The following is a 13,858-nucleotide window of genomic DNA, read 5'->3' as shown; positions in this document are numbered from 1 at the left end:
AAAAAAAAAAAAAAAAAAAAAAAAGTTTAAATGACTTCATTGAGGTGGGCCTCACATATCAGAATTCAAGCATTTTAAAGTACACTATTTGTTATGGTTTATATCTGGATGTGGCTTCAAAGCCTCACTGCATTAGCGAACAGAAACACCGAAATGACACCCAGGATTTGGAGGCAGATTTATTTAATTTTGAACAGGCACTGACCAGGAATCAATTGTTCCTCAAAATGTCAGGCCCCAAAGGCTCAGGGAGGGAGGATTTTATGGGGTCTGGACAGGGAAGTACAAAGGCAGAATACTTGGTTGTCTTTGATTGGTTCTTACAATGTGCATCACAGTGACCAGCTGTTTCTAAGAGACAGAAGCAGCTGGAACTGGAACAGGAACTGTTACCTGGGCAACTAAGAAACTGAAGTGTACTGGCTGGAAGCGGGGCACGTTTTCTGTTACATCATACGCTCATAGGCAGGGCTTTTAAAGGTTTATTGGATTATGAGGTGCAACAGCCGAATGTGCTGTTAGGAAGCAGGGTCTTCTCAGAAGAGGTGACTCACTGTGGGTGTGCCTGGAAGGTTCTATCTCCTTTCCCAGCTCCTCCTGACTCCCTGCTTCCCTGCTGCCGACCACGTGAGACGAGCAGCTCCGCCGAGCCCCTGTGCCCCGTGTCCTGCCTTGGAGCCAGGTGGCTGTGAACCAAAACATGAGCCAAAATGACTTCCTTTAAGCTGCGACTGTCGGTACCGGGTCCCAGCAACGAGAAAGTGACAAAGACGCCATTCAGTGTGTTTGACTATGTTCACAGGGTTGGACAGCCATCACCTCCACCTCACTTCGGAACATTTTGTCCCCTCCAAAAAGGAATCCCACACTCATCAACAGCCAATCCTCACTCTTTCAACCTCCCGCCAGCCCTAAGCAACCGTTAATCCACTTTCTGTCTCTATAAAAGTGCTTGTTCTGGACATTTTATAAAAACAATAGTTTCATGTTTCTTTGTTATTGTTAATATTGTAACAAAAATTAATTGTTTCTCCTAGTTGTTGCTAAGGTTTAAAGAAACAATTGGCTTTTGTATATTATTGGTCTTTCATCTTTGCCAAACTTTTGGGCTAGTTCAAATAATTTATAATATATATTTTTATAAATTTCCTATAAGAAACCATATCCTTTTTTGTAGTAACACAGGGGTTCCTCCTTTCTGATCAAGTGTGAGTGTGTGTGTGTGTGTGTGTGTGTGTCTTATCTGCTGGAAAGATCTGACACAATGTGGAACAGGAGGAGTGATTGGAGGCATCCTTATCTTCCTTCTGATTTAATAAAGAATGCTTTGAACATTATCTCTTGGAAGGAATTTTATTGTAGGATGTTTTTCAATCCTGCTTTTCTGGTTTAGGAATACTAGTCTATTTCTTTTGCTGAGTTTTTATCAATGGGTATTTAATTTTACAAAATATTTCTTCTATATTGATTGTGAGGATGAACCCGTTTGGTTTTAGAGGAAGGATCCCCAACTTCTGCTTTTGTGAGACCAGTAATGCCTCCAAGATTATATCCTACGTGAAGTTAAGCTGTGGTGGACAGGAGCATCTCTCAGAGCCCCTGTGTCCTGGTTACTTTTCTCTCGTTGTTGAGACAAGATACCTGACACCCAGAATTAAGGAAGGAAAGGCTTATTTAGCTCACAGTTTGTGGAAGTTTCAGTCTATAATCAGCTGGCTCCAAGGCAGAGTGGCACATGGCCGAGGGCAACAGTTCATGACAGCGGAAGATAGCAAATGTAACAAGAGCAAAGGGGAAGAGTGGTGACAAACAGCCTCGTTCCCTCCCTTACATTGTATGCAAACTACTCGCCCCAGGGCAGGTGTAGTGCTCACACCCATGAATCAATCATAACTCTAGAAGCCTTCCCATGACTGCATGAGGGGGACATCCAGAACCAAACCGTAGCTCCCTGCTAGTCAGAATCCTGGTCTATGCTAACTTTTGCCCATAATTAAGAGGGTAGTTTTACCACAACCCTATGTGTCTACCTCTCAGTGAGTTGCGAATTCAGGCTCAGAGACAGATATTATATATTGAGCCCCTGCCACTGTCAGCAGGACCCCGCAGGGAAGAATGGGACACCCAGCCAGGACACCCTCTCCGAGGGTGTTTCCTGTAAAGCAGTCCTGCCTGAGTGGCTACTTCCAGGGCTGTTGTAGAATTAAATGAGGAAAAAGTAAGAAAAAACCTTGGAAAACTGGAAAGAACTCAAATTCGTGGGAATGTTAGTAGTAGTGAAATAACTGTCATCATTATTAAGTTCAGCACAATAACCACAGACACAGAAATCAAACTTCACACGGCTCTCAGGTTTCTGGCTTTAGCAACAACGTGGACACATCACTACTACCAGTTGCTGGCATGCAATTTTGCAATTTTATTTCATAGCCTTGGGCATGAAATACTGCAGATATTTATTATTCGGGATAAAATTCTTGGGCCATAGTCTCCCAGAGACAGACCAATGGGCTTGTTATTTTGAGCCCACAGTGCCCTGTCTGTCCTCTTCCCTTGATTAGAGGTCCCCACTGTTCAAATTCACTCCCATGTAGAAGAGACAGAAGTTGCCATTTCATCCTGCTGACATGGGGAAGTCAAGTTTTTCAGCTTTAATTTTACTGTGACTCAGGGCTGGGAATATAGTTCAGTGGCACAGCACCTGCCCAGCAAGTGCAAGGTCCTGAGATCGATTCCTGGTACCAAAAAAAAAATTTTTTTTACTGCAACTCACAGTAACTTACACCATTTATGTCACAGCATAGTTCAAACACACATGAGAAACAATTTTCACAAACAGCCCGTACCTCACTGCCTATACTGTACTTTCATATCCCCAGTTCTACCCTACACTATGGTAGTCATTTTTTTTTCATTTATGCTCACAACCCACTAAATTTATTTGCAATTTGGAGATCCTGAAGAGGTGAGCTCCTTCCCTTCCCTCTCTGAGTTAAAGTACAGTTTAACCTTTTCTTTTTCCTTCCTTCTTTCAAAAACCAGGTACTGAGCACCTACTATTTGCCAGGCACTCTGCTAGGTGCTGGAAATACAGAGATAAACTCAACTACAGAATAACCCAGGAGGGAGGCATCCCTTTAGCTGAGCCAAGATTTAATGGTTAAGTCCAACTGTTAATAAAAAGAATGCTGGGGGATACAGGGCCGGGCATCTGCCCTGTCCTTAAGCTCCTTCCACGTGAAAGGGGTCCCACACACCATTCTCCTCCCCTGCACCCACCACCTACTCTAAGGAGGTGAACTGGGATTTTAGAAGGAAAACATGGTATGTGTGATCTTCACTGTTTTTGTTCTTTCCTACTAAAATCAAATTCACAGTGTGTATCTCTTAAGCACCTAGATGTGGTGGCATATATCTGTAATCCCAGCACTCGGGAGGCTGAGGCAGGAAGATGGCCATGAGTTCTAGGCCACCCTGAACTACAAACTTAGTGAAACCCTATCTTAAAAAAATAAAGACCAAAGAAAAAAGCATGCCTCTCTTCCTCTGCCCTCCTGCCTGGGACAGGACTGGTAAATCTGTCTCATTCTGGAGATAGAATGAGATTTCCAGCAACAGCTCCTCCACAGCAGAGATGGTTTGCCTCCATCCACCTAGCACCAATGGCTTCAGGTTTTAGGCAAGGGAGAGGGGTGCTATTCAGAGGGCTATCTGGACACCCCCGCATCTTCTTAGTGTCTTCCCCAAGGAAGCTCCTCATCCAGGGGAGCCCCTCTCCATCTCTTTCTGCTCTCAGGAGAAAGTTTTCTGCTTTACAAAACCCAGGAGCCAGACTAGTGATGACAATCATCCAAGGAAATCAGCATAGGGAAAATCACCTTCAGAAAAAGTCAATATTATCTTTTTTTTCCAGTACTGGGGATTAAACCTAGGGCCTTCACATTGAGCTCCATCCCCAACCCTTTAAAAGAAAAAGGTTGGTTTTTTTTGGGGGGAGCGGGTGTTGTTTTGTTTTGTTTTGAGATATAGTCTTACTAAGTCACTGAGTTGCCCAGGCTTGGCTTGAACTTGAGATCCTCCTGTCTCTGCCTCCCAGAGTGCTGAGGTTACAGGAGTGCACCACCATGCCCAGCCTTAACATTGCTTTTTACTTTTTCATGTCTTCTGGATGCCCAGATCAGCATGCTAGCCCTGCAGAAAAGCTTCTGTGGCTTCATGGTGGAAATTCTTCCCCTTGCTGGGACATCTACTCTCTTCCTTTCTGGAAAGCCTACTTTTCCTGAAAGCAAAGTATCGCCTCCTCTGTGACACCTTTGCCAACTCCCCTGACAGTGGAACTGTGCTCTGGAAGCCCCCATTTGGCCAGCTTCTGCCTGTGATCATAATCCAGACACTGGCTGAGATTTTGCTCTCTGAATGACACTGGCTAAAACTCCACTCCGGTCTCCATCCCAGTCTCTCTGTAATTCTAAACTCTTGGCTTCTCCAGTCACTTCTGCTGCAGTCCTACTTTTACCTAACTCAGCTAGTAAATGAGTACATCGTCATCTCATAATGCTGTGCTAAAATGACCCAGAAGTGAAATTTACATACACACACACACACACACACACACACACAGAGCTTTATATATTTAGTAGATTCGAATGAAGGTTTGTAAGAACTACATTACAGAATCCAAATAATTTAAAGGTGAACACTAGACGTCCTGTTCTAAGGACTCTATCAGTTCACTTTGCGCCTATCCCCCCTGACTCGGCCTCACCTTCTGTCCTCCACGTGTGTGGTTTCTGTGTGCTCCCCACACAGATCCGGAGCCAGCGCTCTCCTGCTCAGAACCTTGCCAGTCTCGTGCCCAAATGCCCCGCCCCACCCTGCCCCATAACTCACCAGGAAACTTCTCTAGCTGTAGTTTTTGCCTAAGAAGCAAGATATATCATGTACAGATGCAAATTCCCCATGACAAATTGATCATGATGTATAAGTAAAATGTACCAATAAAAAATGAGGAAAAGATAAGAAAGAGGCCCTCCTTTCCCTTTACCTTCTCCCCTGTTCACGCTGGCAGCTGTGGACCCAGGCACACTACATGGGAAACTCTTCAGGATCCCACGGATGAGGAAGAATCCCAGGGGCAGAAGAGCAAATTGGAGGTGTGAATCTCATCAGCCCTGATGGCTACATTCCGGCTAATTCATGAGCTGAAAACTAGCTTCCACTGTGTTTAAGCCACTGTTTTGGAGTCTAGTTACAGCCTAGTTATAGCGGCTGAACACAACTCCTGACTATGTTCGTTTGCCAGGGCTGCACCACGGTCTGAATGTGACTTGTTTTCCCCGTAACTCACACTGTGACTTTGTTCTTCCATGCAGCATCATAGCGAGGAGGGGCCGGGGGGAGGCATGTGAGATGGGAATGAGGGTCCCTTTCTCATGTGAGTGCTGGTTGTCACAGGACTGGATTAGTTAGCATGGCAATGTGTTCTCATAAAGCACATTCAGTGGCTTTGGCTTTCTCTTGTTCCTTTCTCACCTTGTGACCTCTCTTCCGCGTGTGCCCGCTTGCCCTTCTGTTTCCTGCCATCAGTTAAAGAGGCATGAGGCTCTTGCTACAGCCAAGAAGATGTCATTCTCATGCTCTTGGACTTCCCAGCCTCCAGAACCATTGGCCAACATAAACCTCCTTCCACTGTAAACTCCTGGGTCTCTGGGGTGCTGTTATAGCAACAGAAAACAGATCAGACAGGCTGCCATAACAAAATACTAGATTTAGGTTGCTTGAACAGCAGAAATTTACTTTGTCACAGATTTGGAGACCGGCAGTCTGAGGTCAAGACTTCAGCACTGATTTCTAAGGCCTCTCTCCTTGGCTGGTAGATGCCTGTGGTCTTGACATGGTCCCTCTCTGTGCTCACACCGGTGTCCAAATCTGTCCTCACAGGAGCACCAGGCATATTGCACAGGACCTGCCATAAAGATCTCATGATAGCTTAGTTGCTTCTTTAAAATCTTTATTGCCAAATACAGCCACATTCTAAGATTATGGGAGTTAGGACTTCAAGAGACAAATTGAGGGTGAGAGAACACCATCTGGGCCATAATACCAACCTTTTTGGCTTCTGTTTTCCCCTCGGCATGCTTGAGGGGGAGGAGATTTGCTTGCAAACATGAGCCCGAGAGGCTAGGCAGAGGCACTGCCAGCAGTGAGGACCACAGCCGGCTCCCCATAGCTCCCAGTGGATGCTCAGGATTCAGAGAGAAATGACCATCATCCCACACCAGGCTGATTCCCTTACCCAGAACCTGAGCCCTGAAGAGCCCAGCAAACACTACCTCCATCTCTTCCCCCAGCCCTCAGTTCTGCTGTGACCTGCAACTTGCACTGCCTTGCACTGGGGACTCCAGGAAAACAAGTGTTCCCACTGCCATGGCTTGAATGCCCCCTCCAGAGTTCATGCAGAAGTTGATAGCAACATGCAGAGAGATGGGGCTCTGAAGAGGTCAGGAGGTCACCAGGTCACGGGGACTCTGCCCTCAAGAGTGGATCGAGGCTGTTACTGCTGGGGTGGGCTCCTAATGAAATCAGCCCTGTTCTCTCTCTGTCTCACACTCGCTTGCTTTTCTGCCAGGTGGTGACGCAGCACGAAGGCCCTCACTGGGTGCAGAGGCCAAGTGCTTAGACTTCCAGCCTCAGGAACCATAAGCCAAATAAACTATCCAGTCTGATGTTCTGTTACAGCCACAGAAGACTCTCTGAGATACCCACCAAGCAAGAGGCAACTTGGAGTCTAAATTAAGGTGTCTTAAAGAAAGTAAAGAAACGCATTCTATCTTGCATATCAGTCATCTGTGTCCCCCAGAGCCTAATAGAGACACTAGTGCCAGAGCATGCTGGAGAAAGATGCACAGAGGAAGGAGAAATGATCAACACAGGAGAGCGGCCCCAGCACTGTGCCTCTGTCTTCCCAGCCGGACGGGAGGCTCCTCTCTTCCGAGCCCCACCCAGCCTTGATCTGATCTCTGCACATGGCCTTCCTGTGCCTGCGTGTCCTTCCTTGAAATCCCCACAGGGGATGAGCAACTCCCAGGAAAGGACTGCGCCTTATTCACCCTCTGGTCTCCCTTCCTGTCCTAGGCAGGGACTCAAATGGTACTTTTAAAATATGGAACCAAAAAGGGACTGGGTCAAGATATGAGAACTGGAAGAGACCAGGAGCTGCTGGGAAGTAGAGGCGGGTGGGGAAGGCCTCCCACGGCAGCAGGGAAGCTGCTGGCTCTGGGAAAAGGGGAGGCACTGCTTGGCCAGGAGGGAAAGGCCTGACTCCAGAGCCTGGAACATCACTGGCCCTCCAAGGAACCAGCTCCAGGCCTTCACAGCAGCTGACACTGTGCTGTCTCTCCCCAGTCATGATTTATTCAACTAAGCTGTGTCTGAAAATATCCTTGACTGGCGGTTTATTCTCTGAGGGCCCAGCGTGTGGGAGGACTCACACTGCAGGCCCCAGCCCTGTCCCAGTCACTGGATGTGCATCCCAGCCCTGAAAGGCAAGAGCGGCAGACACCAGCCCCTTTCCCAGTGAGACCTGAGCCAAGACAGGCCTCCCCCCAGGTCACACAGGCCCAAGAGTTGCTGAGGAGAAAGGAGAGGAGCAGGCCCACTTCAGCCAGAAAGAAGACCTGTATCCTCTAAACTAAACAAAGGCCACTAAGACCACAGCTCCACCTCCACCCAGCTTTCTGAAGGGTTCCAGGTGCCAGGTGAGGAAATCCAGGCCCAAGCCAGAAAGAAGCAGTCAAGCTGGAGGAAATGGAGGGAAAACACACAGGAGCCCAAGCTCTGGACCCCCTTCTTATGTGACCCAGCATGCTCAGGGCCCAGGGAGCAAAGCAGCCCATCTGTGCCACTGTGTCCCCAGCTCAGCTCAGGCCAGTATCGCAGCTGTGTTGCTGCTCCCCAAAATCAATGGGGTCTTCTGGTCCTGTGGTCACAGAGTCAAAAAACTTGGGTTTGAACCCACCTCACCTCTACGTGAACTGGGTAAACATTTGGAATTCTGGGAGGCCCAGTCTCCTCACCTGTGAGAGGAGTTTGTACACCTAGCGGATGGGCTGCTGAAAGGATCAGATGAGACACGTGTCTGAAACAAAGGCAAGAGAGCCAGGAGCAGTCTAGGCTTCAGAGTGCATGAATTTCCCTCTTGCCTCACCCTGAGACACACAGACCCATCCCCTCTGCAGCTCACACCTCATTCCAGGCCATTGCCCTTTAAATAAAAGAATGACCCAACTGGGGGAAGGATGCATAAACCATAGAGAATGGATGAGAACACACCCCTGAGCACAGCTGTTTCTACCAAAGCGGCTCCTCTAAAACCCACTAAAGAAAAATCTTTGAGGACAGAGCTATGCCCGAAGAAGGCTGCTGCAGAGAAACCTCCACTTGCATGGAGCCCAATGACCAGGCAGAAGGGGAGGGGAGGGGCCAGCCGTGTAAGAGAAGGGGTAAAAGCAGGATGCAGAAAGAAACAGACTGGATGAGGGCTCGTGTAGTCCAGAGCCCAGCAAGGGAATCCCCAATACTTTTTGAAGCTGAAAGTCCCCTTACAAAAAAAAACCACTTCATTCTGTAAAGCAATTCTAGTTACGCACCAAATTTTAACAGAAGCACAAAGTTCCCAGAAGCTCCCACACTCAGCCTCCCCCATCATCAACCTCTCCCACCAGAGAGCAGACCTCTTGCAACTGATGAACATGCACTGGTTCTCCATCATCACGCGGAGCCCACAGCTCACTGTAGGGTTCACTGTGGGTGTCGTATGTTCTAGGGGTTTTCACAAATGTGTGCTGATGCTATGTGTCTACCACTATAGTATCACAGAGAATTACTTCAATGCTCTAAAAATCTGTGCTCTGCTTCTATTCAACCCTTCCTCTTCTCAACCCCAGGAGCCACAGACCTCTCTACTGTCTCCATAATTTTGCCTTTTCCAGAATGTCTTATGGTTGGAATCAAACCCATTGTGGCCTTTGCAATTGGGCTTCTCTCATTCACTAATCTCCAGCTAAGGTTTCCTATGTCTTTGCATAACTTGATAATTCACTTCTCTTTAGTGCTGAATGATATTCCATGGTCTGGATAATACCTTTTTTTAACATCAAAACAATTTGAACATCCCCCAACATAAACAATCACATTTTTAGAATACAGATTGAAACTATGACTAATCCAGCAATGCTTTGTATGTATTATAGTCATAATGACCTCTACATAAAGCACTCACATTCCATATGTTTACAGTAAATAAAGACCAAAACAATAGTGCTGGAGGTACCCATGAATTAAGACATTCCAAGGATGGGCAACCTGCAGTTAGAGATGCTATAGGAATTGGACAGCTACCTAAGGATCTTGAGATGGGCACAGGGTTAGTCAGATGTGCATTTTTAAATATCACTCTGGCTAGCTATCCTAGGATGGATGCCAGAACTTTCTTCCAACCTCCCCAGGACATCTTTCTAGATAGGATTATAGTTGCACCTAATTCAGAGAGAATCTAAAGAAAAGCTTCATCAGCATATTCAACCCACAAGTTTACCCAGGTTATTCTCCCAGACAAAATCTTGCTTGAGAAAGCAACAGTCAAGGATCTACAGTCCAAATTTGCTTTCAAAATCAAAGAGCTGTGTGCCTACCCAAGAGAAGATCAAAACTTACCAAAGCTGTAGAACCAAGACAGGGGCCGTAAAAAAATCACCCCAGAAAGATACTTTAACATAGTAAACCCAGATGTTGTCATATAGGCCCCACCTTCTCCCAAATACATACTCTCATCAAGATGTTTAGGAACAACTTTTACTCTAGGATTGACTCCAGAGCACAGTTTGCTCAACAATGGGGTCCTCCAGAGCCTGGAGTCCAAATTTGGCTTCAACATTGAAGATCTAGATTCCTGGCTGTGAGGGTTAATTAATCTTGGTTATCAACTTGACTGCATTGAGAGAGGCCTGGAAATCTGGTAAAGTATGCTTTTGATGTGTCTGAGAGGATGTTTCCAAAGACCATCGATGTGTAGTGTATGGGTCAGCAGACAGGGAAGAACACCTGCCCCAAATGTGGAAGCACCAGGCCATAGGCAGGGGCCTAGGGCAGAGAAAAGGCAGAAACAAGGGGGAGCTTGAAAGTAAGCAAGCTCGACTCTTCTTGAGCAGGCGCATCTTTTGCTGTTGTTGTTATTCACAGACATCAGATGCCATATTCTTTAGCCTTTGAATGCAGACTTGTGCCAGCTCTCCAGGGAGCTCTGCTTAGATTGGGGCTGCATCACTGAATTTTCTTGTTCTGAGGCTTCCAGCTCCTTGGTCTGAGCAGCTATTGGTTTGTCCAGCTCTCCAGGCTGCAGATGGCCATTGTGGGACTATTCAGACTCAGATCATATAAGCCAATCTAATAAGACTCCTCTATAATTATAGATACCTTCTGCCATTTCTACTCCTCTAGAGAACCTTAAAGCACTGGCCCAGAGAAAGAGAGAGCCTTAGAACAAAGACCAGAGATACACATGAGGTCTGTGGGGAGAGGTCTTTGGCGCAGAGGCTGTGCACAACGGCACCACCCTTGGCCACAGCTACCTGATGTATCTGGAGCCAGGAAGGAAACATGGAGGCAAGTTCTGTGCATCTGATACTGTCACCGTGGACCCCAAATAATCTCCTCTCTCTTATTCTCTCTCTCTGTTTCTCTCTGTTTCTTTCTGTTTCTCTCTCTGTGTTTCTCTGTTTCTCTGTCTCTGTCTCTCTGTCTCTGTCTCTGTCTCTCTCATTTTCATAGTTCTGCTGGGACTATAAGAAAGCCTTCTGGAAATGGCAGGCTGGGCTGCAGAAGCCAAACACAGGCAGGCACACTGAAAAAGGCACTTTGGCAGCTTTACAAAGTCATCCCGGCTCTGGAGTCCATCAGAACTCAAGAGCAACGCAAATATACTACAAACCATTTTGCCATCACTTCAGTCATCATTCATTCAGACAGAATGAATTCAGTGCACATTAAAACCCCTAATGAATGTTTCATGGTAACAAAACAGAAATTACCTTGTAGAGTCTCCCCATGGGCTGCTTATTAATTACAGAAGAAAAACTGTTGATTTTGCAGTTGGGAAATATGGCAGACTCCATCTCAAACAACTGGTCAAAATTCACTTCACTGGGCCAGGGATGTAGCTCAGTGGCATGAGCACTTGCCTGGCAAGCCTGAGGTCATGAGTTCAATTCCTGGTACAAAAAAAAAAAAAAATTCACCTCACTAATAATAGCACAAAGTGCTACCTACACAGGACCTGGGATAGGGGGGCCAGGAAGGCACACAGTCACTTCTGTGGCATTTACTATCTCAAATGCATAAACCAAACATACTTAAGAGGAAGTGCTGGATAACCCAACTGAGTGGCAGCCCTGTACTTTTAAAATTGGAGGTGAAATGGCAGTAGGGATGGACACAGTAAGCTGACTGAGGATTGGGGCTGGGGATTTAGCTCAGCGGCAAAAGCGCCTGCCTGGCAAGTGCAAGGTCGTGAGTTCGGTTCCTGGTACCGGAGAAAAACAAAAAAAAAAAAGCTGACTGAGGACTGTTTAGAAAGTATGAATGAAGCATGTTGCATGTGCTACCATCTCTATGGCAAAAGGAGCAGGTACACTAAATATCCCGGTTTAGATCTAAAAGCCTTGTGTGTTCAGAGATTGGGCTGAACCAAAGCCTTGTGTGTTCAGAGGCTGGGCTTTTGGAAGGGATGGAATCACGGGGTGCTAGTTTCATCAGTGGTTTAATCCTCTAAAGGGTTCAGAGCTGAACATGCTGTTAGGAGAGGGGATCCATTCGGAAGAGGTGGGGAGGCTGAATTAAGCACATTTTCTCTCCCGTCTTGTTTCCGCCTTGGCACCAGCTGACCATGGACTGAACCATGTACCAAAGTAAACCTCTCCTTTTTAGCTGTAGGTGTTGAGTGCTGTGTCCAGCCCCAGGACAGACACTGTCAGGGTCCTATTTATGCCTAAACTTGCTCTCCAGAAATACTCAAGAAACTTACAATACTGGTTATCTCTGCACGGCTTTTCATGTTAACTTTTTCATCCTGTTTGAATTTCTTAAATTATTTAAATGCGTTAATAAATTTTTTAAAAGCTTAAGTAACACTCAAACATAACATTCAGTGAAAGAAAGCAGACACAAAGAGAACATATTATATAATTCCACTTATACAAATTGCTAAACTAGGCAAAAGTAATCTATGGTAATGAAAGTCAGGCTGGGAAACCCACATGTCCCAATTTCAAAACTTACTAGAAAGCTACAGAAACCAAAAGGGTGTGGTACTTACATAGGATAGATATATAATCATATAGAGCAATGCAGTGATATTGGGAGTCTGAAAATAAACCCATATGTTTATCATGAGTTAATTTTCTTTTTTCCTTTTTTTAAACATTTGGAATAGCATTTTCATTAGTACATGTTTATGATATATAGTGAACACATTTGTCATGGGGAGTTGGTACAGACACATACTGCATCAGTTTTCAACAAATGCATCAAGATTATTCCATGAGCAAAAAACCATCTTCAATAAATAGAACTGAAGCTTCGTGCAGTGGCAGTATTGTAGGCAATGAGGTTTATCTGAGGCATAATTATTGCTAACTGAAACAAATGGAGCAGGGACAAGTGGATATCCACATGCAACAGGAGGAAGGTGGACACCTGTGTCACACCATACACAAAAATTAGCTCAAAATGGATCCACACCTAAATGTAAAGGCTAAGACTATAAAACTTTTAGAAAACAAAAAAAGGGTAAATCTTCATGATCTTGGATTTGGCAATGGATTCTTAGGTATAACAACAAAAGCATAAGTAAAGAAAAAGTAGGTAAGCTGGACTAAATTGAAAATTGTGCACATCAAAACACCATGCTAAAGAAAAGAGGGGGAGATGATTGTTATGTACTGATCTAAGGAAGTAATTAGGTTTGGATGAGGTCATGTGGATGAGGCCCTGATCTGATAGGATTAGTGTCTGTCTTGGTTACTTTTCTCTCCTTGCTGAGACAAAATACCTGACGCCAAAAATTAAGCAAGGAAAGGTTTATTTAGCTTACAGTTTGTGGAGGTTTCAGTCCGTACTTGGCTGGCTCCAAGGCAAAGTGGCACATGGCAGAGGGCAACAGTACATGGCAGTGCAAGATAGCAAAAGCCACAAGAGCAAAAGGGAGGAGCAGTGGCAAGCAGCCTCTTTCCCCCCCTTACTTGTGTGTGCAAAAAACCCACCCAGGGCAGGTGTTGCACTCACATCTATAATCCTAGCATTAGACTATGGATCAATCAACAATCTAGAAGCCAGCCTCATGACTGCATGAGGATTTGGGGGGACATGCAGACACAAACCATAACCGTGTCCTTATAGCAAGAGACAGACTAAAGAGAGCTCTTTGGTTTCCACCCCATCCCTACATGTGGACACAGGTTATAGCAATTTACAAGCTGTTCACCAGAAACCAAATTGGCCAGAGCTTTTTTTGAAGGGAAGGGGAGGTGTGCTAAAGATCTAACCCAGGGCCTTGTGCACACTAGACAAGCACTCTACTACTGAGCTATATCCCCAGCCCTTTTTATTTTGTCTTAAGACAAGGTCTCACTAAGTTGTCCAGGCTGTCCTTGAATTTATGAACCTTTTGCCTCAGCTTTCTGAGTAGCTAAGGTTAGTCATGTACTGTGGCACTAACCTCAAGAACCAAGAGAAAATGAATGGGGGGGCAAGTCTCACTATGTAGTTCAGGTTGGTCTTGAGCTTACCATGTAGCCCAGGCTGG

At 45.7% G+C, this 13,858-nt stretch overlaps 1 long non-coding RNA gene across 1 annotated transcript; it reads right to left on the bottom strand.

Moving 5' to 3' along the window:
• Nucleotides 1–2,262: 2,262 nt before the first annotated feature.
• On the bottom strand, nt 2,263–11,260 carry LOC102009265. The gene is made up of 4 exons (XR_260005.2): nt 11,088–11,260; nt 5,797–5,965; nt 5,533–5,714; nt 2,263–2,735 (listed from the first exon to the last, which is right to left on the bottom strand). It is a non-coding gene; the product is annotated as an uncharacterized LOC102009265 (long non-coding RNA).
• Between the last annotated feature and the right edge of the window lie 2,598 nt (nt 11,261–13,858).

This window comes from Chinchilla lanigera, unplaced genomic scaffold (genome assembly GCF_000276665.1).
Source record: "Chinchilla lanigera isolate Chin_1 unplaced genomic scaffold, ChiLan1.0 scaffold00011, whole genome shotgun sequence".
Taxonomy (NCBI): Eukaryota; Metazoa; Chordata; class Mammalia; order Rodentia; family Chinchillidae; genus Chinchilla; species Chinchilla lanigera.
The sequence above is the reverse complement of the archived record's forward strand: the minus strand, read 5'-3'. Positions and strand labels throughout refer to the sequence as shown.